At 39.5% G+C, this 26,673-nt stretch overlaps 1 protein-coding gene and 1 pseudogene across 2 annotated transcripts in view; both read right to left on the minus strand.

Annotated features, from left to right (window-relative positions):
* The window catches only part of CDH18 (cadherin 18), a 564,404-nt gene that overhangs the window by 445,180 nt on the left and 92,551 nt on the right, over positions 1-26,673 (minus strand). The window lies entirely within an intron of this gene.
* LOC136789918 (uncharacterized) lies at positions 589-1,873 on the minus strand (annotated as a pseudogene).

Raw genomic sequence — 26,673 nt, forward strand, 5'->3', positions numbered from 1 at the left:
AGGCCTGAGCATGTTAAGAATAGTGAAATAAAATCATTAGAAGATAATCTGTCCTCGTCAGAGGTTGGAATATGGAGTGCTACCAGACGGCCTAGGGTGGATTCAGAAATGGCAGTGAAATTCCCGAATGAAAGAACTTCATGAGAAAACATGAGCCACCAGCACAGCAAACCTGCTTTTCCAGGTTGATTCTCCCTTAATCACTCAAAGTAATAATATGCTCAGCCCTCCAACTTTAGGATGAGCTGCATTTGTCCCTTAGAGACTATGGCACACAACATAATTAACTTTAATAAATCAGAGTTCAAGAAAATACACACAATGGCTTGAGAGGACCATCACAGACTTTGTAAGTACTTTCTCTTCATTTGCTTTAAAGTTATACAACATATTTCTGTTCCTGGAGTTCTTCATCTTACAGGGGATACCTAACTTGGGAGAAGACATCTGAATTACAGAGCACTCACGTTCCATGATTGTTTAATATTATTCAGAAGGTAACTGAGACTAATAGTACAGGACACAGTCTACTATTTTTTTTCGTGCAAAAAACCTACCAGCCTTTCAAAAGAAAAAAAATCCCTCAATCGTATGTCTCACAACCTGTGGTGGTTTTACCCAGCTGGGCAGCTGAGCTCCACCACAACCAATCTCTAATTCCCCCTTCTCAAAGCGAAAGGGGGAGAAAAAATACAATGAAAAGGGCTCAAGGGTTGAGATAGGGACAGGGAGATCACTTAGCAATTATCACAGTATCACAGTATCATAGATTTCTAGGTTGGAAGAGACCTCAAGATCATCGAGTCCAACCTCCGACCTAACACTAAGTACTCCACTAAACCATATCGCTAAGCTCTACACCTAAACGTCTTTTAAAGACCTCCAGGGATGGTGACTCCACCACCTCCCTGGGCAGCCCGTTCCAATGCTTAATAACCCTTTCGGTAAAGAAGTACTTCCTAACATCCAACCTAAAACTCCCCTGTCGCAACTTTCGCCCATTCCCCCTCGTCCTGTCACCAGGCACGTGGGAGAATAGACCAACCCCCACCTCTCTACAGCCTCCTTTAAGGTAACTGTAGAGAGCGATAAGGTCGCCCCTGAGCCTCCTCTTCTCCAGGCTGAACAAGCCCAGCTCCCTCAGCCGCTCCTCGTAAGACTTGTTCTCCAGACCCCTCACCAGCTTGGTCGCCCTTCTCTGGACTCGCTCGAGCACCTCCATGTCCTTCCTGTAGCAAGGGGCCCAAAACTGAACACAGTACTCGAGGTACAGCCTCACCAGAGCCGAGTACAGGGGCACAATCACTTCCCTAGACCTGCTGGCCACACTTTCTTATACAAGCCAGGATGCTGTTGGCCTTCTTGGCCACCTGGGCACACTGCTGGCTCATATTCAGCCGACTATCAACCAATACTCCCAGGTCCTTCTCGGCCAGGCAGCTTTCCAACCACTCATCTCCCAGCCTGTAGCTCTGCTTGGGGTTGTTGCGCCCCAGGTGCAGGACCCGGCACTTGGCCTTGTTGAACTTCATACAGTTGGCCTCAGCCCATCGCTCCAGCCTATCCAGATCCTCCTGCAGAGCCTTCCTGCCCTCGAGCAGATCGACACACGCACTTAGCTTGGTGTCATCTGCAAACTTACTGAGGGTGCACTGGACGCCCTCATCCAGATCATCGATAAAGATATTAAAGAGGACCGGCCCCAGTACCGAGCCCTGGGGGACACCACTAGTGACCAGCCTCCAACCAGATTTGACTCCATTCACCACAACTCTCTGGGCCCGGCTATCCAGCCAGTTTCTAACCCAGCGAAGCGTACGCCAGTCCAAGCCATGAGCAGCCAGTTTCTTGAGGAGAATGTTGTGGGGAACTGTGTCAAAAGCCTTACTGAGGTCAAGGTAAACCACATCCACAGCCTTTCCCTCGTCCATTAAGCGTGTCACTTTGTCATAGAAGGAGATCAGGTTTGTCAAGCAGGACCTGCCTTTCATAAACCCATGCTGACTGGGCCTGATCGCCTGCTTGCCATGCAAGTGCCACGTGATGACCCTCAAGATAATCTGCTCCATGAGCTTTCCTGGCACTGAGGTCAAACTGACAGGCCTATAGTTCCCCGGGTCTGCCCTGCGGCCCTTCTTATAGATGGGCGTCACATTGACTAGCCGCCAGTCAACTGGGACCTCCCCCGATAGCCAGGACTGCCGATAAATGATGGAAAGCGGCTCGGCCAGCTCCTCCGCCAGTTCTTTCAGTACCCTCGGGTGCATCCCATCCGGCCCCATCGACTTGCGCACATCCAAGCTCCGTAGCAGGTCGCCAACCATTTCCTCATGGATAGCGAAGGCCACATCCTGCTCCCCATCCCCTTCCACCAGCTCAGGGCACTGGGTATCCAGAGAACAACCGGTATTGCCACTAAAGACTGAGGCAAAGGCGGCATTAAGCACCTCAGCCTTTTCCTCATCCTTAGTAACTAGGTTTCCCCTCGCATCCAGTAAAGGATGGAGATTCTCCTTAGTCCTCCGTTTCGCGTTGATATATTTGTAAAAGGATTTTTTGTTGTCTTTAACGGCAGTAGCCAGGTTGAGCTCCACATGAGCTTTGGCCTTTCTAATTTTCTCCCTGCACAGCCTCGCTACATCCTTGGAGTCCTCCTCAGTGGCCCGCCCTTTTTTCCAAAGATTATAAACCCTCTTTTTTCTGCTAAGCACAAGCCGCAACTCTCTGTTCAGCCAGGCCGGTCTTCTTCCACGCCGGCTTGTCTTTGGACACGTGGGGACGGACCGCTCCTGTGCCATCACGATTTCCTTCTTGAGGAGCGCCCAGCCTTCCTGGACTCCTCTGCCCTTCAGAACCGCCTCCCAAGGGACTCTGCCAACCAGCGTCCTGAGCAGCTCAAAGTCAGCCCTCCGGAAGTCCAATACAGCAGTTTTACTGGTCCCCTTCCTGGCCTCGCCAAGAATAGAGAACTCTACCATTTCGTGGTCACTCTGCCCAAGACAGCTTCCGACCACCACATCTCCCACCAGTCCTTCTCTGTTTGTGAAGAGAAGGTCTAGCGGGGCACCACCCCTGGTAGGTTCACTGACCAGCTGCATCAGGAAGCTATCTCCCACGCTCTCCAGAAACCTCCTAGACTGCTTTCTCCGCGCCATGTTGTGTTTCCAGGATACGTCCGGGAAGTTGAAGTCCCCCACGAGGACAAGCGCCGACGATTTTGCAACTTCTGTCAGTTGCCTATAAAACTCCTCACCCGTCTCCTCATCCTGGTTCGGCGGTCTATAACAGACCCCGACCAGGATGCTAGCCTTGCCGGCCTTCCCGCGGATCTTAACCCACAGGGATTCAACCTTATCATTCCCAGCCTGGAGTTCCACAACATCAAAAGATTCTCTAATATAGAGAGCCACGCCACCACCCCCTCTTTGCTGCCTGTCCCTCCTGAAGAGCCGATAGCCAGGCAATTATTATCATCACAGGCAAAACAGACTCAGCATAGGGAGATTTATACGATTTATTACCTATGGCTAACAAGCTAGAGCAGTGACAAACAAACAAACTAAAAAAAAAAAAACACAAAAAAAACACACATACACAAAAAAAAAACCCACTAAACCAACCTTCTCCCCATCCACCCTTTTCTACATCCTCCCCCTGAGCAGCACAGGGTAAAGGGGAATGGGGGTTGTGATCAGTCCCTAATGCTTCGTCTCCATTCATTCACGGTCGCTCTGCCCCTGCTCCACCGGGGGCTCCTCCACGGGCTGCAGCGTGGAGATCTGCTCCATGTGGGACCCATGGGCTGCAGGGGGACAGCCTGCTCCACCAGGGGCCTCTCCACAGGCCGCAGGGAAACTGCTGCTCCGTGCCTGGAGCACCTCCTGCCCTCCTTCTGCATTGACCTTGGGGGCTGCAGGGATGGATCTCACTCCTCTCTCCCAGCTGCAGTTTTTTTTTTGTTCTTGTTCTTTTTTGTTTTCACCTTCCTTAAATCTGCTTTCCAAGAGGCCCACCCAGCGTCACTCCCTGGCTTGGCTCTGGCCAGCAGCAGGTCCCTTTTGGAGCTGGCTGGAGCTGGCTCTGATCTGACATGGGGCAGCTTTTGGGATCTGCTCACAGAGGCCACCCCTGCAGCTCCCCTGCTCCAAAACCTTGCCATGTAAAGCAAGTACATGACCACACCCAACAAGGAATCCAAGGCAAAGTATACCAAAACTGCTAAAAAGCCAAGGTCAAAAGCAAATGGTGCTATTTGCAGTAGCAAATTGCAATTACACATCTCAGTTTGTGGTCTTCATTTACCTTTTCATGTCTCATGACATAGCCCTGTAATGCAGCACTACCATTGCCAATAACACACCACAAGCTGTTTACTCAATCTGCAAGGTCTCAGGACAGTGGTTTGTCAGTCTGAACTTTTACTGACCTGCCCATAGCTTTGTTTTATATGGTTTAGTTGTGACAAAAATTTCTCTAACTGCTGATTTGTTTTATTTTGGCTTATCTTTGTGTAATACCACCATAACTTCATAGAGATAGCAGTAACAAGCAGCTATTCTATGCAGAACGAGATATTTATAACTAACATAACATTGCAATGTATAGAAATACAGGCTTGGTACAATAGAAAAGGCCTTGAATACTGGAGACACTAGATGGGGTGTGGATGGTAAAATGATGGGATTATAGGAGACAGGGCATGGGGTCAGCTGTGGGGATCCCGTGGCTATAAACAACTACCCAGTGTTCAGCTAAAGGAAAGCAGAGATGGACAAAACTGGGTTTACAGTTAATAAAGAAAACTAAGACATAGTATCTCACTTGCAATAAACGCAACCAGATATAGTAACTAAGGATATAAGATACCTGTAAATCAGTGAAGATTGAGAAAGAGAATGAAACCCCTGATGTGAGGACCCAAAAGAGCAATGGAAAGGTGAGCATAACACTGGGGAAAAGGGTGGAAATTATGAAGTGTGTATATAACAATTTTAATGGCATTACTTTTTTTTTTTTCCTGTAACAAAGGGAGGGGAGGGGATCATTCAGGTTGGAAAACACCTCCAAGATCATCTGGTCCAACCATCACCCTACTACCAATGTCACCCACTAAACCATACCATGTCCCTAAGCACCACGACTGTGCAAAGCAAAAAGCGGACAAAGTCCACAGAATCTTTTCTGGCACAGAAAAATTAGTAACAGAATTTAGTTGCTTTACTGAATATGCAAATGACAACTGAATTTCTTCATCTGATCTCTTCCAGAACTTGTAACATCCTTGCTGAAAGTCAGAATAGGTCTGGTAAAAACTATGCTTCAGCTTTCACTGTCACTGCTAACTTTCACTTTCTTACAAAAACACAAATGCTGCTGCACTTCACAAGTGTGCATGTACAATGCCAAACATAGGTTGAACATATGTGAAACAGAGTAAGCATCAATCCCAAGAGAACAGGGTATTTTATTAATACAAATTTCTCTGCTCCAGATAGAAATTCAAATCCCTGAGAGAGTCCATTAAAAATTATCTTTCATCAACTTCTTCAAAATATGTCTGGGGACTCAAATTCCTCAGAATGTTCTTTTATGAAGCTGTAGTAATTTCACATATAAATTGGGAAGCACAAAAAAAAAAAAAAGTTGTATGTTTTGATTTTTAATTTTTGGAACAAGAATTAAACAGGGCCTAACTTATTGATACAGCTATTTTCTTTTTTCCTGTGTTGCGGCCTTATACCTTTCAGTACTCCCTTGCATTGAAAGAAAATTTCTTGCTAAACATTGAAGTATTTATACAACCTTCTTCTTTACTCTCAAATAACACTGGTGATCAAGCACATTGTGTCAGCTGGGCAAATATCTTATTAAGAGTCATTCTTTGGATAAGATTCACTCTTTCACTATTTCATAGAAACGTTCTGAATAATGCATCAGCAAAGACAGATCAGTGGCCTTCCTCTAAAATTCCCTGTTGCTTTTCAGTGTGATTCATTGTTGCCAGTGTCTAAGAAAACACCTGGTAAACGCACTCCAGTACTTCTTTAAAATTCAGTACTGTTTTAAACAACAATTTAAACATTTCCAGAGAAAACCCCGAGTGCTCTGGATATGACTTCTTTATCTCACAACTTTAGGAATCATAGAAACATAAAGATTGGAAAAAAACCTCCACGATCATCTGGTCCAACCATCACCCTACCACCAATGTCACCCACTAAACCATGTCCCTAAGCACCACATCCAACACCCTCAGGGATGGTGACTCCACCAGAGATCTCTCATTCATGCTGTCTGAAGTCCCTCCTAGAACTTCAAACATCATTTCTTCCTGAAACCATGTTAATTTTCTTTACCAACCAGGTGCATAACTGCAAGGTCATGAACAACATCTTGCAGAGCTAGCTGACAGTGTAGGGTTTGTCTGATCACAACTCAGAGAATTCATCCCCGCTCGTTCTCTCAAACATTTTAAGCAATTCTCCAACAGCTGTTCACTCTTCTCAAAACTTGTGAAAATCTACATATATCTTTTTTTGGAGAAGACACACATCTTTGCTCAATCTTCCAGTGTTCAGCAACTGGTTAACACCCACTCCCAAGCCCATAGTTTGATACTAAATTCTTTTTTTATCACTTGGAGTCTGAGTGACTGTACTCTGTCTTCTCCACTGTTTGATTTAGTGTAAGTCTCCAAACTGTTTAATGACCCAATGGTAAAAAATTGTATTCTAGGTTTTAATGGGGACAGGGCTGTTAGATGCTTAAATGATCCACTTACTGTTTGTGCACAGGCTGATGAACACTATGCATAGTTAAGCAAACACACACACACAAAAGAAAATCTTGATATAATTCAAGCTCTTTGTGGGTGAGATCTCTCTGTAAATGACCCACTTTATCACAGTATAATGTCTGCTACACAAATATACATGAAATACTGTTAAGTTTCTATTATCATCTCTTATGTAACGGAAGGGTATTCTAAACAGAATTCTGATTCATGAAAAAGAATAATAAGAAATGATTGCATTACAGTGGGTTTGGCAGATGATATCCAAACTACTGCTTTTATGCATTTTTAAATAAAAGCAGTAGTATAAGAGATATAACTGACATTGTGGTATCTGAGTTCAATTCAATGACATTTTTAGAAAAACTCCTCATATGGAACAGTTATCACATCCAAAAGGATTTCATTATATCATACAAGTAAAACTGCCTGACTCTGATTTTGGCATTATATAAACAAAAATACCAAACTTTACATGGTACCACTCATACACTATTCCATGAAGTGAACCTTAAAAAATCTAGAATTCACACTTGCACTAAGACGTTTCAAGTGTCCCTTGCATGGTAGAAATATTAACTAGTTTATGGTTTTATATCTGACACTATATTATACATCATCATGAAACTATGTAATCAAGAAGCCATGCATAGTACAAAAAATGTTTAATTGTCCACAAATGTCAGATTCTACTGTATTCTTGAGCCTCTTCTACTACAAGTTGTAACTATTTTTAATGATTAATTTTTCAAATGGAATAGTAACCCCCTTGTAGCTGAATGTCTAAATGATTACAATAAGTATTTCAGATGGGGAGCTGACAACTGAGAAGAAGAGAGATAAAGAAACATCCCAAAAAGATGGAGAAAGAAGAATCTAATGCAGGACAATATGGATGATATCCATAACACTGTAAAAATCAGCCCACAGGATCATGTACACACATTCAGAAGGGGGACATTCTCAGACAGCAGCTCCAGGGAAAGCAAGTCTTTTTTAAAAAGTAGCAGTGGAACAATCTACAGAATAAATCCAGACAGTGGAAGGATATGTGCTCTGCTAGGACCATGTAAATAAAATTAAAACACACACACACACACACACAAAAAACAAAAAAAACAACCAGAGGTCTGTGACTCCTGTAAACTACAAATAAATTAAGAAGGGAAGAATTTAAATGAGTGCCTTAAACTGGAATAAGCATATTAAAATGGTACAACCACCAATGATATATTAAGATTTTGTAACACTGTGATAGCACAAAATCACAAAACGTGCAAACATTTTGTATAATTGAGTAACGTAACCCACAAGGGAAATAAAAGTTAAGTGTAGTTGCTTGTGAACCAGCCAAGTGACAGAATTTACAAGACGGAGATCAAAGAATGAGATAAGCACATAAGAGTGCAAACAGGTAAGACATCCTTCCAAACACTTACAAATAATGAATGGCAAAATCAAAACCAGGATAAGTAGCATAAGGAGTAGGTAAGGTCTTTTGGACATGGGGAAAAGTAGCAATACAACACCAAGCATATAAAGAAAAGAATGAGAAGATTGATGAGAAGTTGACATAAATTCTGACTTCTCCAAGACCTCTCAGGCCACTTCATCTTGACTAACATCATCTACCACCGTAGCCATCAGGGCTAATTACACAGCATCAGTTCTGTGGTATTCTGTACTCACAGCTAATTTACATCATGCCTGTTAAAGATCAATTATTTAGTGTGTGCAATATTAATGATTAATAACATGCAAGAACTAACCATTGGCACAAAGACTGTCATCATTGAATGAATTCAATATAAGTTTTAAACTTGAAAACTGACTTGAACTGTCAGTCTTCTAAACACTCCTCATGCAGCAAACTCCCTTTACCTGATACATTTGCATATGTGACTACGTACATATATTCAGTTAAAACAAATGACACAAGTTCCTGAGTCATAAGAAAGTGGATTCTTAAACTGGCAGAGAAAAGTCCACCACATTTCCTAGTAGCACACTGAGACATCAATGACAGTGACCTAAAACACACTGACCTAAAAGAGTAGCTAAAATAAATGAAAGACAATCTTTTGTGAAATTCTAGTACTCTATGGGAGGGGAAAAAAAAAAAAAAAAAAAAAAGCACTCAAAAGCACTCAATATAATAAGCAAAGAACTCAAGCATCATCTATGGAAGAATATCTAAAATCTGTCAATGAATGGAAAAAAAATTACCAAAAGAGTATTTTTCCAGACACAGAGATTCCACCTGAGATTGAGACCAGTATGACTAGTAAGAACATTAAATCAAGAAATAAGGATAAAAAATCATCAGACAGTGAAATGATATGAATAGAATCATAGAACCACAGAATGGTTTGGGTTGGAGGAGACCTTAAAGACCATCTTGTTCCAACCCCCTGCCATGGGCAGGGACACCTCCCACCAGACCAGGTTGCCCAGAGCCCCATCCAGCCTGGCCTTGAACACCTCCAGGGATGGGGCATTCACAGCTTCTCTGGGCAGCCTGTGCCAGTGCTTCACCACCCTCTGAGTGAAGAATGTCTTCCTTATGTCTAATCTAAACCTACTCTCTTTTAGTTTAAAGCCATTCCCCATTGTCCTTTCAATATACTCCTTGACCAAGACTCCCTCCCCAGCTTTCCTGTAGGCCCCCTTTCGGTATGGGAAGGCCATTCTAAGATTTCCTCAGAGCCTTCTCTTCTCCAGGCTGAACAACCCCAACTCCCTCAGCCTGTCTTTGTAGGAGAGGTGCTCCAGTCCTCTGATCAGCCTCGTGATCAGCCTGTCTCTCCAATTTAGAGACAAGGCTATCATGAGGGATGGTGTCAAATGCTTCATATAATTCCAGGTAGATGTTGTCAGTTATTCTTCCCCTATCCATCAATGCTGTAGCCCCAGTTTTACCTCGTGTTAATAGATTAGAAAGAAAAGGCAAGTAAACAAGCCTAACAGAAAACAAGTAATGGGCAAAGATACAGAAATGGATTAATCAGCAGCAATAAGGAAGAAAGTACTCATCTCACAGAAGAAATTAGGTAACTGGTACAGTTAGGGAAAGCTTGGAAGTAAACCCCTCTAAGAAAAAGGTATTGCCAAGAAAAATAACTCGAAGGCTTTTTACACCAGGAGCCCAGATAGTGTAACGTAGGGGATTGAAAAACTGCTGTAGGAGACAGGCACATACACCAAAGGCAAACAGAATGGGAAAAAAACACCTCAAAAAATAAATTAATTAATTAAAAAAAAATCCAAACCTATATTGAAATAGTTATGTTACTACAGCATTATACATAGTATACATATATACAACTGTCTTGAATGATAATTATGTTGAGAAAAGAAAGAATAACCAATGATTATCAGAGCTTCCAAAAAATAAAAAGAGATCAGGTAGGCAGAACAGTCGAAGTGAACTGAAAAAAAATGAAGAAAAGAAAAGAAGAAAAGTTACTGGCAGCTGAGGTGTTGAAACTGTCCCTGGCAAAGATCTGCATTGGCTCCGTGGCTGCTCTCCCCCCCGTGCGCAGGAGGCAGCATATCCCACCCAGTCGCAGCCGCCCGCTCCACTGCCTGCCGAAAGAAGCGGGGCCCATGAACAGGCCCCAGCACTAATTAGCTTACTAGGATGGGTTTAGACTTGACTGTAGGCTTTCATGATTACACTAAAAATCAATGGAGGTATTTGTAATGTTTCTAGTAAGTTAATATTAGCTATTGCCCAGAAACAGTGTTTTCTGAAGTACATCCAAAAAATAAAAAAAAAAAGTCTTAAGATTTCAATGATTCATGTGATACAATGTGGCATGAGAAATTGTTACACGTATAGGAGAATACCTGAATTTTAAGAGTAAGGAAATGGCAAAAGTAGAGAACAATGGGGTAGTTGTGAAAATTAAGGTTAGAGAAAAATTACTGCTAGAGAACTGCAAGGACTTCTATTGGGATTTGTATTTTTCATTAACCTTGGCTCAAATTCAGGACTGTTTTAATGAAAAGTGCAAATGACATATTTGGAGTTATTGTCAAAGGGCTGGAATATCATACCTGGAGAACTATATCACCTTGAAATAGGTATTGAAGTGCTGTCAACCACGGATTTTCAAGTTCCTTACATAGTTTTTTACTTGGAACTTGAGATTTTTGCATGAGAACAAACAAACAAAAACATGCCTTACAACCACTCTATAAACCCTACCTCTATTTTTGCCATATATGCCCAAGAGGCATATGTTACATATGTTACATATGTTACATTATCTAAGTAACAGAACTCTAATACTGTTCTTTATTCATGAAACATCTCCAAAACTATGACACCTGATCCACAATGCTGGAGGCTGCATGGATACCTAGATAGTTAATGTGATGGGTATTTTCTTTGGGAGATTTTTCAACAACAATTTTCACTTCATTTGTAATGTTCTTAAAATACAGAATGAACTTCAAAAAAACTTCAAACGGGATGCTAGAGCATGACAAACATGACATCACTTATGTGTAGTAAATATATTTTAGTTGTTGCAGGATTAAGCTGCTTGGGATAACGAAACATTTGGTCATTCTTGGCGTTTTTATCTCAGTATAGTAGTGAAATATCTCTGCTGAAACTGCCAGTTATGAATAACAGTAAAGCAAACTCCTGATTAATTCTCATTACCAGATTATTTAACCGCATGCTGCAGAAAATTGTCCTTAATTTTATATCGAAAATCAATATTCATCTCACCTAGAAAGGAACAGCAATAAGCACCTGCAACATATGCTCAAGGACAAATGAGGCAAATGTTGAAAATGATGAATATTTGTCTATCAACCTTAATTCTTTTTATGTTTCATATTGTATCAGAAAGCAATATCAGTGTATCAGCAAAGACATTCCCTGAGCAAGTACAGAAGTGCCTTCTTAAAAATCTAACATCATGGGTATTGTATATTTGTTTTGATCATACTCACTAAAACTGCAACACATAAAATGAACATTGACTGTTTTCTCTACTAAGGCAGCTTTCAGTAGCCGACAGATGTACATGATGCACACTACAAAACATATTTTCTTTATATGTATTTAAATAGACTGAATCTATTTTCACATACACACTCATATAAAACTTTCAGTTTTTAGAAATTACAAAGAATTATATTCTAGAAAAAAATACAGATCTAGCCTCCTTAAAAAAAAAAAGGCAGCGCATTTTGTGAACAATTCATTCTTTTTATTAATATTGTTGTTGTTGTTGCTTTTTTGCTTTCTAATATGAATCTTAGAAAAAATTTCCCTATGAAAAGCTCTTGATAGCAAAAGAAAATAATTTTAAGGATCTGAGATTAAACAAAGAGGAAGAAATACCTGAACACGTCATGAGGATTGCTGCAAATAGCACTGATGCATTTATCCAAAAGCAAAAACACAGTTCTCCAAGATTTTTTTTATTATATAGCTAAATAAATGTTTGACAGACTGGCTAAATAGTAACATATTAGAGAAAAAGGCCTCCTAATGCATCTGGTTTATAAAGACAAGTGTTAATACTGACTCCTATATGTGAGACTTAATGCACAGAGACAGGGAATTGGTTCTCTCTACATCTCCCTCTATCCCCATGTCTCCACTTCCCCTCCTTCTCTGTGTCACGAATGTTATTTTATGCAAAAAGAATGGCGACGGAGTTGATCTAGATATCAGAAAATTCTCCTTTTGAAACGCCCTATCTGGTTACATCTGTACACGTGAAATACAGGGGGACAGTGCCCACAGCTGGGCAATGCTACACAACTGTCGGCAGCAGGTGCTGACACCCTCCCCAGCATGCATTTATTTCATGCCCATTCAGACCCTCCTTGACACTGACTGCACGCAGTTTGATGAGAGTGGACGTTCCTAGTAGGCAGGCTAGCTCAAGCAGCACCTTGTCCTCACAGGACACAAACTGTGCCATGCTGTCTGCATGCCAGCCAGTACAGCCAAGGAAGCTGACCCCAGAACTCAAAAAGACCAGCAATCCCTGGCCAGGCTAGCCTTTTACCATCAGCAAGGGGAAGTACAAGCAGTTCTCCCCTAGCACAATTACAAAACAAAGAAACAAAACACCTCATTTGTCCCCTGACATAAGCTGCGTTCATTCATTGTTGACAAAAGGATGATACCAACACACTGACATCAAATCACTTCCACGGTCTTCAGGAGGCTCTGAGGCTACGTTTTCCTTAATACACAAAATGGATGAAGGTCCACGAAACAGCCTCGTCCCTATCCGTAAAGCAAAACTTACCCCTTCTCCCACGAAGATAGAGATGCTTTGTTCAAACTGCCTACTGGGAATGGTCATTGGTCTATATAACCCCTTGGTCATCCTCAAGCACTCTCTTGGCAAAAGCATGTCAGAAATATGCAAGTTATTAAACAGTGTGAAAACTGTATGCCAGTGATTTAGCCCAGACTCTGCTTAGGTAAGTATTATAGACGTATTTTGAGATACTAAAAATGCCTGTTTTCTGACAGTGTTTCAGCTAACTTTCTGAATTTGCTATCTTCCATCTTTAGCATTCACTAAAAATCATTTCCAGTATGACTGAAAGAGTGAAAAGACACCTGATGGTTATTTGTTAAGATCATTTATTGAGTAAACCACAGCATCCACAGATTGTTTTCTAACCTGAGAATATAATAATAAAATTATAAATAAACAAACAAACAAAAAGATTAACACAGGCTGCAGGACACTTAGGGTGGAACTTGCTAAAAATAACATTTCTGTTCATTGGAAACAAGAGAGGAGCAGTCACTGAAATGGACAGCTGAAAGAAACAACAGCCATCAATGCCTCACAATGGTCAAAAGATACAAGTACCCACAAAACGTATTTACTAATGATTTCAAATATTGTACTTTCTGAGTTTTTATAACTACTTCTTGATGCAAAGAAACAACGCTGCATTCATTTTGTGAGGGGAAAACTGAAGTAATGGAAGTCTGACCAAACACCCTTTGTTCACATAAAGTTGGCACCAGTGTTAATGACAGCAGGTCACCAAAAATTGATTCAACTGAGTAGTCAGGTGACTTCAGTCATTCATGAATAAACTTCTTATATAATTCATCCATATAGGTAGTAAACTAAATTAACCTAAATTGCTATTAAAGCCTAGGAAGTTCATAATAATGGAAAAAGATTTTCATATTGCCCTGAAAAAAAATAAAAATTAAATAAATAAATATATATATAAAAATATGTATATAGTCTGTGATTTGAAAGTGCAGCAACTTGTTCCCCTTTACATTTTAACATACAGCATGCAAAGCAATTTTTGACTGAACATTTAAAAGTTATTTTTTTTAAATACCTTTAAAACAAGCAACATATATCTGTGCTAACTGTTAAGAAAAACAATTTTATTTTCAAAACAACTTTATGTTTGTTTCCTTATGTCACAGTTATATGGTTTATTTTTCAATTCTTTTTATGGTAACCAGCAACCTTTGGGTTTAATCTTTATACGTACAAGCTTTTTTTTTTTTTTTTTTTGCTGTACCATAACATAATTTTCATCAATTCATTAAAAAGAGATAAAACAAATTATTATAAATACATATGTATATGTATAAACAAGATTTGGAAGAGCTAATATTGTAATGGCTCCTATGGAAAAAAAAAAAGGCTTCATGTTGTCAGTATGGGTTGAAGTTCAGTTCCTTAATAAGGTCTGCTTTCTTTAAGTTTAATGAAATTCTTAATGCTGATTTCAGTACCAAGATCATTCCAAAAGTGAACACTGTAGCTGCAGGGATTGCACTATACAGTACGAATATTTTTCTATACTAAGAATCAATGCTTTTCCACATTGTTACTATCCTGTGTAAAATACTTTTTAATGAGAAAGTATATTATCCTTTTATTTAGATTCCATAACATATTAGTAACTGCAAAAAAGGTCCTGTAGTTTTAGGTAATGTAACACTCTTTAGATAAAATAGTGTTTGCAAAACCACTTTCAGCAGTGACATAGCTGAAAGACGACAGTCCTACTGTCTATATTATACACATACAGACATGTATACTCCTCTAAGAAGAAAATGAAGAAATATTCCCTTTTTAAATGCCAATCCATAACTATTCAAGTTACAATTTGCAAACCTGATTAGCTAAATCAAAAGAGGTATTGACTATTAGTCAAGACTCAATAAACTAAAATGACAAGTTTAAATACTATTGACTAGCAACTCACAGTGCAGAAAGCAACTGAAGTGATCCCACACTAAAGTTATGTAAGACGTAAAGGAGTGAAATACACACTGTTTTTTCAACTTGCCTCTTCCCTTCTGTCCTGGGGGGAGACCCAGTTACCTTGATTTTCACCAAATAAAGCAGGCTGGTAGCTGTGTCAGTAAGTGGAGCCATGCACCCAGTCCTTTTCTGCCTTTGAAATCTCAGGTTTAAAAGGAAACAAAGCAACTACTTTTCTGTTAGGCTTGTCATTTTTTGTGTGTGTTTTTTTTTTTTTTTGTTTTGTTTTTTGTATCTTCATAAAAGTATGTAACAAAACAATGTATGCTTTCAATAAAGAAGCTAATTAGGTAGAGTCAGAAACATTCAGCTGAATAACTTAATCAAATGATCATTCAATAATACAGAATTTGAATTAACCTGAACCTAGAATGATATGAGATTTCTTTTCCTCATTCCTTGCTATTCTTTTCCTTTTCTTTTTTTTTTTTTTTTGCTATTCTTTTCCTCATTCCTTGCTATTGCTATGCTCCTTCAGGAGTTTTAAGTCAAGTCTCTTTCTAACTGGATGTTTTCAATTTTATTTTAACCTGCCCACTTTCTTTATAATATCCAAATTTCCTTTTCTCCTAACTGATAAGATTTCAATGACCATTCTTCATCTTTGCAAATGCACAATTCATGATGCAAGCAGCTATGCGCATGAAAAACAATCCCTCTGTATAGCAAGCAGAGATGTCCATCAGCATAGACGATACTATAAGCAAAAGAATTAAGACTAAAATATAGATATCAGTTTCATTAGAAAATATGACACAAGAAAGTTCTCCTACAGTGCAATACTGCCCTGACTTTCACTGATGAAAGAAACTATATGAATTTTTAATGGTATTTCAGGAAAAAAAAAAAAAAAAGTGTTACACCTTCTTCATCGAGAAAAATGCGAACACATTCTCCTCAACAATTGAAAAGACAACTGGAAGGTGATACTTGCACTGTAAGCTTGTGCATCTACGGGTTGCTCTTTCCTTATATAGATCTGCAGCTGCTTCAGGAATGCTGAGGCAGCAGCACCATCAGCCTGCTGAAGGTCCCTTGAGACCTCCACTTGGTATTATCTTTGTGGCAGGTTTGATCTGAAAGCCTAGGGAGGCTGCTGGCTGGCACCAAAATCCATGTCACTACAGAGTGTTTCTTTAGGACTACCTTGCTTTTTGTTTTCTATTCTAGCCCTGAGGATGGACGACTTTGCTGGCCTTTCCACTGGGAATCCACAGTGAAGCCTATTGATTCCTAGGGCTGCAAACTGCTGATCAACATGGCCCAGGACCTGTTAACAGTCCCCATGAAATTGCATTACTTATTCTCCTCTCTGCATCAGCAAGAACTCCAAAATACAGCTGAGTGCCAGTGTCTCAGTAGCAAGCTTATATGACATATCTAGTATGTCTTGCTAGTCCCACTCCACCCCTCCCCCAAAGAAAACAGAGAGCAAAAGCTATTTGTTGAACTATACACATATAGGGGTTATGTGTTAATCATAGAATCATTTGGGTTGGAAGAGACCCCTAAGATCATCTAGTCCAACCTTTAACCTAGTACTGAAGTCCACCACTAAACTATGCTACAAGTTCTACATCTACATGTTTCTTGAAGACCTCCAGGGGTGGTGATCCAACCACTTCCTTGGGCAGCCTGTTCCAATGCCACACAACCATTTCAGTGAAGAGATTTCTCCTAATATCCAACCTAAACCTCCCCTGGTGCAACTTGAGGCCATTTCCCCTCGTCTTTACAGTTGGTACTTTGGAGAAGAGCCCAATTCCCACCTTGCTACAACCTCCTTTAAGGCAGTTGTACAGCGCAGTAAGGTCTCCCCCTCATCCTCCTTTTCTCTAGGCTAAACAACCCCAGCTCTTTCAGCCTCTCCTCACTCTTCAAGAAATCCTAAAGGTACAGAAGCAGGCCGTCCCCACATGCTGGAAGATGAGCAGGCACAGAAGAAGAATGACCTAGCTAAACAGATAGCTGTGGCTACAGCTCAGGAAGAAAGAGAAGGTTTATGACCTTTGGAAGAAGGGGCAGGCCACTCAGGAGGACTACAAAGATGTGAGGCTGTGTAGGGACAAAATTAGAAGGGCCAAAGCCCAGATTGAGCTTAATCTGGCTATTGCTGTTAAAGATGATAAAAAATGTTTTTATAAATAAAAAACAAGAAAAGGAGGATGAAGGAGAATCTCAAACCTTTTTGAATGTGGAGGGAAATGTACACATGTATACTTTTTTTTTTTTTAATGCAGGCTTCGTTTCCTACACATTGTACCACAACCGGAAACACTTGTCATAGAATAACAGAAAGTTTTGGGTTGGAAGGGACCTTAAAGACCATCTCATTCCAACCCCCTGCCTTGGGCAGGGACACCTTCTATCAAACCAGGCTGCCCAAAGCCCCATCCAGTCTGGCCTTGAACATCCCCAGGGAGTCAGGCCTCTCTGGGCAACCTGTTCCAGGGCCTCACCCCCTCTGAGTGAAGAATTTCCTCCTAACCTCTAATCTAAATCTCCCCTCTTTTAGTTTAAAACCTTCCCCCCTTTTCCTATCACTGTCTGCCCATCTAAAAAGCTGTTCTCCATCTTTTTTATAAGCCCCTTTAAATACTGCAAGGCTGCTATAAGGTCTCCCCAGAGCCTTCTCTTCTCCAGATTGAACAACCCCAACTCCCTCAGCCTGTCTTCACAGGAGAGGTGCTCCAGCATTCTGATCAGCCTTGTGGCCCTCCTCTGGACTCACTCCAACAGGTCCATGTCCTTCTTGTATTGGGGGCCCCAGAGCTGAACGCAGTGCTCCAGGTGGGGTCTCACATGAGCACAGGAGAAGGGGGAGAATCACCTCCCTCACCCTGCTGGCCATGCTTCTCTTGATGCATCCCAGGATACAGCTGGCTTTCTAGGATGCAAGCACACATTACCATCTCTCTGCCCAGCCCATATTTGTGCTTGGGATCACCCCAGACCACTGCAGGACCTTACACTTAGCCTTGTTGAACCTCATGAGGTTCTCACAGGCCCACCTCTCAGGCCTGTCCAGGTCCCCCTGTATCGCATCCCTTCCCTTCATCCAGTGTGTGTCAACTGCACCACACAGCTTGGTGTCCTCAGCAAACTTGCTGAGGGTGTTCTCAATCCCACTGTCTATGTCACCAGCAAAGATGTTAAATAGAGCCAGTCCAGACATGCTTTCAGTTTATTCCCTACAAAGTTCACATGTGATATTCCTGACAGTCGCTGCTAGTTACATGGTCCAGGTTGGAGAAGAAGGACAACTGAACTGAAGTTGCATAAGATATACTCCGAAATGCCAGGATGCTCCCTGGTAAGCCATCTATTCCCAGTGTTAGCAATTTCACTTGCTCAAACACTGTATTAAATCAACAAAACCCAGTAGTGTGGGCATCTATAGTAACTTTTATTAGTTTTCTTTTCCAGAACTGAATGTAAAGAAGCATGTTACAAAATAACACTTATTCTTCAATGAAGGAAATATTGCAACAGCTACAAAACCTATTTTTATAATGACTAACTTATTTCCAACACATGAAATAACCAATATCCTTTTTACTCCTTTTCCTCAGAACAATCTTTCTCACTCTTTCTTGCTTGTGAAGCTTCATACAGATCAAGTGAAAATATATACTGACTTTTTCAAAAACTGCTGAGGTGAATCTCTGTGTTTACTGCTGTGATCTCTGTAACTATCAGATTAATGTGACATCAAACAAAGCCTATGTTTGCATGAAGGACCTGTTTCTAAACTAGATACTGAAGGGTCTGTGTCCACACAATGCAATTCCTTACTCCGTAGCAGTTGTGGAGCTGATGCATTTTCTCCTCTTCTAAGTAGCTGTCATCACACCTCACAGTAAGCTACTGAATACCAATACCAACACCAGCATTCAGATTCAAATCTCTTCAGAATGACAGCATTCTTCTTAAACTTTTAATTGGACATGAAAATCTTAATAAACTTACGGAGTATGTACTATTAGTATACATCACTGATTAGTTTAACAAATTGCATGGTATTTTTCCTCTGCTTTACTGCATTTTATTACAGAAATATGTTAAATAACACATTTCTGTGACTGTTTCACTATCCTTTGATATGAAAGGTGTTGCTTAAAGATATGCAATATCCTGAAATCAATTTATTTCAATGGATTTTACCCAGTTTTATACATCATAAGTATAACTGCCCTTCCCTCCTCCTGTCTCAATCTGAACTTTTCACCTTTATTATGATCCCTCATTTCAGGTGATGTAAGCGTGTGTGATTAATATGATAAACCAGAGTAGTCAGATTTTAGGTAGAACTTGGTCTAAAATTCATCTAGCAACCTTTTCTCTAATCTCTCTATCAATGATTAAAAAAAAAAAAAAAGTCAGTTTTAACTCCCATCAGTCAATCCCCAATTTAGTTTACTGAATAGTCTTGTGAATGCTTAGACACTGGCTCAAGACAGAAAAAAGAAAGAAACCACCAAGAGAGGCTAGAGAATAGGGACATTTCATGGCATCATCACTGGATTAAAGTGAGTGGGATAATGGCATTAGAATGACAGTGTAGTCTTGAATATAAAATTGAAAATTTCTAAGATTCATAATGAGCAGGATTATTGAAAGTTTCCCCTGGAAAGGCACAGAATGAATCATGAATTGAAATGTCAGATCCATTTCTAGATTTAATACTATTAAACCTGACTTGACTTAAATATATATATATATATTTAAAACTTTTAAAGCTTAGGTGAGTCATTAGTGTATAAAGGAGAAACGTGAACCCTGGTCACAGATAAAAAGAGATAATTAGTGATTTTAAAAACTAATTATAAATAACATCTTAGTTAAATTTTCAACATAAGAAAAAAATGCATAAAACTGCATTAATTTAGTGAAACGGAGAAAAACGTATCTGGAGAAAAATTAGATGTTATTTGATAATTAGAATTTGAAGAGGTGCATAACAGAGACTGCTTTCTATTGATATTAAAATACCAAGAAAATTTTAAAGCTCGAAACATGAGCACTGAGGCCCTAATTCTTACAAAAGTTTCTCAGATGCCACTGAAGCTTGATAATATCCTAATTCCAATAGAGTTTTGAGGAACATCAACATCAAGTAAAACATTTTGATCACTTACTAGAGAGCTTTCACAAATTTATTGTATCTGCAATCTTCTTGACCTTATAGTCTATTGATGAGTCATTAGAAACAAGTTGCAAATATGTCATGAAAGACTACAGTACTACTTGCCAATTCAAATGAACATAGTTTCACTGTTTAATTTACTACTTTCCTCATGCTTGTTTACTTACAAAGGTCTACCTTTGCACTGTTGACTTGGTCTTGTATAAACACACTGCTGTGGTTTAACCCAGCCGGCAGCTCAGCACCTCCCCTCCTTAGGTGGGAAAGGGAAGAGAATCAGAAAGGTAGAAGTGTGAGAACTCATGGCATGAGATAAGGACAGTTCACTAGCTAAAGCAAAAGTCACACACAAAAGCAAAACCAGGAATTCATTTGCTACTTCCAATCAGCATGCAGGTGCTCAGCCATGTCCAGGACAGCAGGGCTCAACACGTGTAATGCTTTCTTGGGAAGACAAATGCCATTGCTTCCAATGTCCCCCCTTCCTCCTTCTTTCCCCCAGCTGTTATTGCTGAACATGACATCACAAGGTCACAAGGGTGGGATATCCCTTTGGCCAGCCTGGGCCAGCTGTCCTGGCTGTGTCCCCTCCCAGCTCCTGGGGCACCCCCAGCCTCCTCACTGGCAGGGCAGCACGAGGAGCTGAAAAGGCCTTGGCTCTGTGTGAGCTCTGCTCTGCAACAACCAAAAAGACAAAACAACCAGTGTGTTATCAGCACTCTTTTCATCAAAAATCCAAACTGCAGCATCATACAAGCTTCTATAAAGAAAATTAACTCTATCCCAGTCTAGACCATCACATATGCTTTCAATAAAAATAACAGCAAAGATGTAAATTTTCACAATCCATTAACTTTTCAAAAATATATTCTCCTCTCCATCTGTTTTTCATTAGAGTTGTAATTGACATAGCTAAACTAAAATTGTTGCATATTTATTTTTCATCTTCAATTTCCTCTTGTCAAAAAAAGGCCACATCCTTACCCCCACCTCCTGAAAATGTAAGCAGCAGCCAGGTATGGGTAAGTGGGTAAACAGGCAGGAAATACAGAAAATGTACCTAGAAATTGGATAAACCCACATCCTCCAAACTTCCATACTACTGTAATTGGTTTTAGATTATTCAATGTACAATTAATGCCTCTGTACAAAGACTAGACTAAAATTTAAATAAGCTGCTAAAATATATTAAACAGTATTTTAAAGTCTTACAAATCAGATTTAAAAAATCACAATGCCTTGATAAACAATGCACCTTTCCTCCCTTCATGCTTGTGTGTATATATATATATACACATGCACAATCTGTATATACATATATACACACACAAGCTTTTTTTTTTTTTTTTTTAACTTAAGAGCTCCAAGAAAAATATAGCTACACCAGAAAAAGCCTATTATTTCCTATACACACAGAGCCCAGCTTATTTTGGAACTTCTTACACAATGAGGAGAGATGTCTTCACTGTGCAGAAGCAGAGAAAACTGAAAATACGCCCGCAATTACAGATGATGTAGTGGGCAGGTCTTTTAAAACAGACTATCTTTCTCAGTGATCCCTGGTGCTCCCAAATGTGAAAATATTTCCCATCAACAAAACCAGAGTCCACAGAGGATATCAGCAATTCACTTTGGTAATCTGTGACTCTTTCAGCTGCCATTGACATAGCGTGAAATCCACAATGAAGATAATGAGAAACTATTTCTGAAGCAAATTGCAGCTATATCTGGTGGACAGCTATTCTGACACCAAATGCAACAAATTTCAGAGCAATATTCAAGACTCCACTCACTATAGTTTGCAAAAGGAAGGCAATTCTATCAGTTAAAATTCTTAACTGCTTCAGTGAAAACCAGCAGCAGCTTGCCTGGCTCCCGCCTCCCCATTACACCTACATTACTAGAGGCATGCTAGGAGATTATTCCATTACAAAAAAAAAAAAAAAATTACAGCATAACAAGCAACAAAAAACTGTGGTATCAACAACAGCCTCCTTTCTCTTTTTTGCAGCCTTCATCCTTTTTCCTGCAAAGGCAATTTCCAGTTCCACCTCATTGCCGAGGAGACCTGCAGGGCAAGCACTGTGGCTGTTGGAAAGACCACTTCCTTAACTGCTCTTGGCTTTCTGATGGCACGAATTGGTCCCACTCACTATCGTTTTCCTTTTATTATCTTTTGTTCTGAAGCAGGTGGAAAATCCTGATGTGATCCTTCTTGTAGAGATTTAATATAAGGCATAAGATTCAAAAAGGGCCCATTTAATTGCATAAGCAGTGAACATAAAACATTTAAATCACAAGATTGTGTGTGGGAACAGAAAAGGAGCATCATGTATCTCTGGATGAATAAGGAGGACCAAAGAGACTAGAAAAGAAGAAAAAGTCCATAAAAGCAGTTGAGGCACTAAAATAAATGATAGGACAAATAAAATTATTGGGAGGAATAGTTAGTTTAGAGACAATTCTCTCTTGCTGTGAACCATTTACAAGAAAGTCAAAACTAGGCAAGGTGAAGTAAAAGGCAGAAGAAGATCAATTTCATTTCACTTCCTGAAAATGAAGCAACATTTCAACCTGTCATAAAGCACCTGTTGTTAATTGCCATTATTGATCACTTCAGTTCTGTGGTTGCATTCCAGATCTCCTCTGATACTCAGCTGCTCTGTAAAATGAGACATGCTGTGATTCATGCATTCTAACACTGAAACTACAGCCCAGATTTCCAGCATTTAAATGCTGTCTACCTGACAGTTCAGGTCTTCTTAGCCCAGCTATTTAGCTTCCCTTCACCAGCCTTGAACAAATGCTGGTATTTCTGTTTCGAATAACCTGCCAGTGAAAACAAAAGGAACACATTCTGTTCTCCCTTTCTCCTTTTCACTGGGATGCTCTATCCTGAAGATTGATGCCTACAGCGAAACAAGTTGACAGTCAGTAATGACATTCATTTAAGAATATTATTCTTCACAGCAAAATTGCTTTGAAATTTTTTGAATGATTTCACTTATTCCTAAACAGTGAGTGAACTGGAAGACTGAAATGCATTTTTCCTACTTGATTTCTAGAAACAAGAGAGACTCAGAGATGCCAGAATTATTGCACACTCAGGGACTTTCTGAATATTTTAACACACAGCTGAGGTACAGCCTGAGTTTCAACATATTTAGGAGACCATTCTGACAAACAGGAAGTTTCTGAGTTGAAATTTAGATATGGAGCCAAAGCCAAAGCTGCCAACAGATACACAGCAAACAGAACTTACTGCGTTCTTACAGATGAATTAAAATTCACACAAAATTTGTTACCATCATATAGAACATGTTTGTACAAACAGGGCACACTAGTGTCAGTTTTGAAGGCACTTAAGTACATGATAAACTACCTGAATAGAAATGCTTTCTTGAATTGCAGACAAAAAAAAAAAAAAAAAAAAAAAAGAATATACACAATAAAACCTAAAAACTGGTTGCTGTTCACTGTATAAAACCGTTAACCTTTCTTAGTTACAGAAAAATAACCTAACCTTCATATCCAATTGTTCCAATAATATCCAATAGTATCTAAGTTTTCCATCTAGCTCATAGCTCATATCCAAGCTAGTACTCAAGACTGCAAACACTGAATGTTGCCGGGGGGGGGGGGGGGGGGGGGGGGGGGGGGCACTATTTGCTTTATAAATCTTATACAAATACTCGGAATTATTCCAAATTATGACAAGCAAAATACAAATATACCGATGCATATATTGGTTTGGGAACTCATAGCCATTCTTAACAGTGGAAAAACTTGTGTTTACTTTTCAAATATTTGAGTAAAGGTTTTTCACATTTCTCTAAAGTACAAAAAATGCATGCACCTGTCAGAAATTGATGTGTATATAGATGTGTAACTAACCTTTCTTAGTTTAAGGCAGGTCAATTTAAGTTCAGAGTTAGGTATGTTTTGGTAGATCTTTCCAGAACTGTTACAAACATTAATAGCAACACCTTCTCTTATATGCTGTCATTGACTCAGTGCTGGTATTGCCATGTCATATGACTATTTTACACTTACATCTTTCTCCATTAGCAGGTTAAGAAAGGCTCCAGGCTTGCACTGAAGTGCTGGGGTACAAATGCAGCTTCTATTTCCTGGCTCCGCTGGATGGAAGATAACCCACTGAGATGAAGCCATAATAAATTTAAATTGGATGCTTCATGGTTAAATCATAAAAGTTGCTTTTCTTGTGAGTGTCCATATGTAACCTAAAAGCCTTAAGTCTCTTCTCCAGCTTCATCTTAAATACATCAGAATCAGAGAATTTCAGTTCATGGTTCCAAAAGTAACAAATGCTTGAAATGCAATGCTTGGTGAAAAAAAGAGGAATAAGAGCATGACACCTGACACAATGATATGGCATATTTTCAGTAAAGCTAGGATTTTACACAGAGGATTTTAGTAGAGCTAGATTAGCCTACACATATTTTGTTAAATTAGCACAGTGTCATGTGTGTAAAGTATTCTGTTCTATTAAGTTTATTCAATTTAGGCAATTTTAACTCTTTTTTTTTAATAAAAATATGAGTTTTAAACTTCAAATGTAAACGAATAATGTTGAATACATGAGTCCTAATTTAAATAATTCTACTCAAATCATATAGTGAAGCATTCCTTTTTTACTTTTCCTCCTTTGACATCAAAGATAGCATGAGCATGTTGAGGTTCTTGTTGCCTTCATCAGCAATCAGAATATGCAGATGAACTTTCTTCAACCACCGTTCTTGTACAGATTATGAACCTCAACACTTATTAAGTAACTTGACCTGAGGCTAGCATTTCCAGTTCTGCTTTCAGTGTCACACACAATGCAGTATATGCAATGAACAGGTATGCAGCAAATTCAGCATCATTCAACCAAGCCATTATTTCAATGTAGAAGCACATTCCATAGACAGAAGGACTGCAGATGTCCCCTCAATGTCTTCGCTTTTCATTGCTGTTTAATGCACAAACATCAATTTTTAATTTTTCCCCACGTAAGAATAAAACGTCATCTCCACATCTGCAACTCCAGAGTAAAGGGAAATGTTGCCATACTACCAGTAAAACTGAGTAGATACACTCAAGATTTCCAATTAGCTACAATCAGAGGACTGTTCTGATATCTATGAGGACATGATTTGTGTGCAAGAGAAAATGTAGTTTTCAAGCTAGTCAGTGCCAACGTGACTTCTAATATAGTCACCTAAAAGCAGTGTTCCATAAATGTGTGGATATGTATTAAATGTACGTTTTGCTAGTAGCAATGAATTTCAGAGCTTGTGTTTTGAAGCGTATTTCTTATGTACATCAGAAAAACCACCTCTCTCCTTTTTAAGATGAAATGAATTTTCATTCATGCTTCATGAACAAGTCACTTTAAGAATAAATAAAGTGGTTTTTTTAATGGAGACATATCAATTATCATTGTAATCCATGTACTGAACTTCTCCCCAGCACTTTAAATGAATGAGAAATATCAAGTTTTCCTGCTATACTGCAAGTTCTCTTAAGAGCTGTTCTGTAACACAGAAGAACAAGGTTAAATTTCTCATTAAACATTAATGTAAGATTTAGCTCCTGAATAAAATAATTCTTGATTCTTTAGCAGATTTATTCTGTACCCCTGAGGTACGACAGTACACTTAAACTAAAATTAGCACTAATAGTTTTATGCACATCTGCATATCTATATTAATACATTCAGATTCTTTCAAATTAAAGTATATCAAGTGCTACTAGTAAACCAACTGTAGTTCTGATCCAGCTCCCACTGAAGTAAATGCAATGTTTTGATAATCAGGAAGTGGACATGATATTTAGTTTCGAATAGATGTGCATCAAGATTGCAAAATAAAATGATTTATACAGAGTGTAAAGCCACTCTCCATGAACATTCTTATATAAATACTCCTGTTCTCCAGAGGATCTAGACTGTCCAAATAACGTGCACTACGTATAGTGCATGTATGGTGCATTACAAAGCTTCAACATCCATGCTGACTTCTAGAGTTAATGATGGGAACAGAGAAGTGAAGAACAGTGTATGCATGCATCTGTTTTCTGCCTGGAAAAAGGAATAGTAAAATATATGCTTTCAAAATGTATCAGTGTGACTTTAAATATTCTGAAGGTTTTGTTGTTGTTGTTGTTTTTTTATCCCTAACATATGACCCTACAGAACCAAACATCAGCCTGGCTTCAGAAACACCCGCAAGAATGTACATACTGTGTATACATTCCAGTAAGTGAGGATAAGATGGAAAAAATATTAACAAATGATAGACTGAAGAGAACAAAAGCCTTTAGCGAAAAGGTGCAGAAAATACTCGCTTGTTATGTTTTTCTCTTTTATCCTTTTTATGCTGTGCAACACACAGCATCTCCTAAGACAAAAGGCAAAAATAAAGATACCCTGT

The sequence above is a fragment of the Anser cygnoides genome, chromosome 2 (genome assembly GCF_040182565.1).
Source record: "Anser cygnoides isolate HZ-2024a breed goose chromosome 2, Taihu_goose_T2T_genome, whole genome shotgun sequence".
NCBI classification, from domain to species: domain Eukaryota; kingdom Metazoa; phylum Chordata; class Aves; order Anseriformes; family Anatidae; genus Anser; species Anser cygnoides.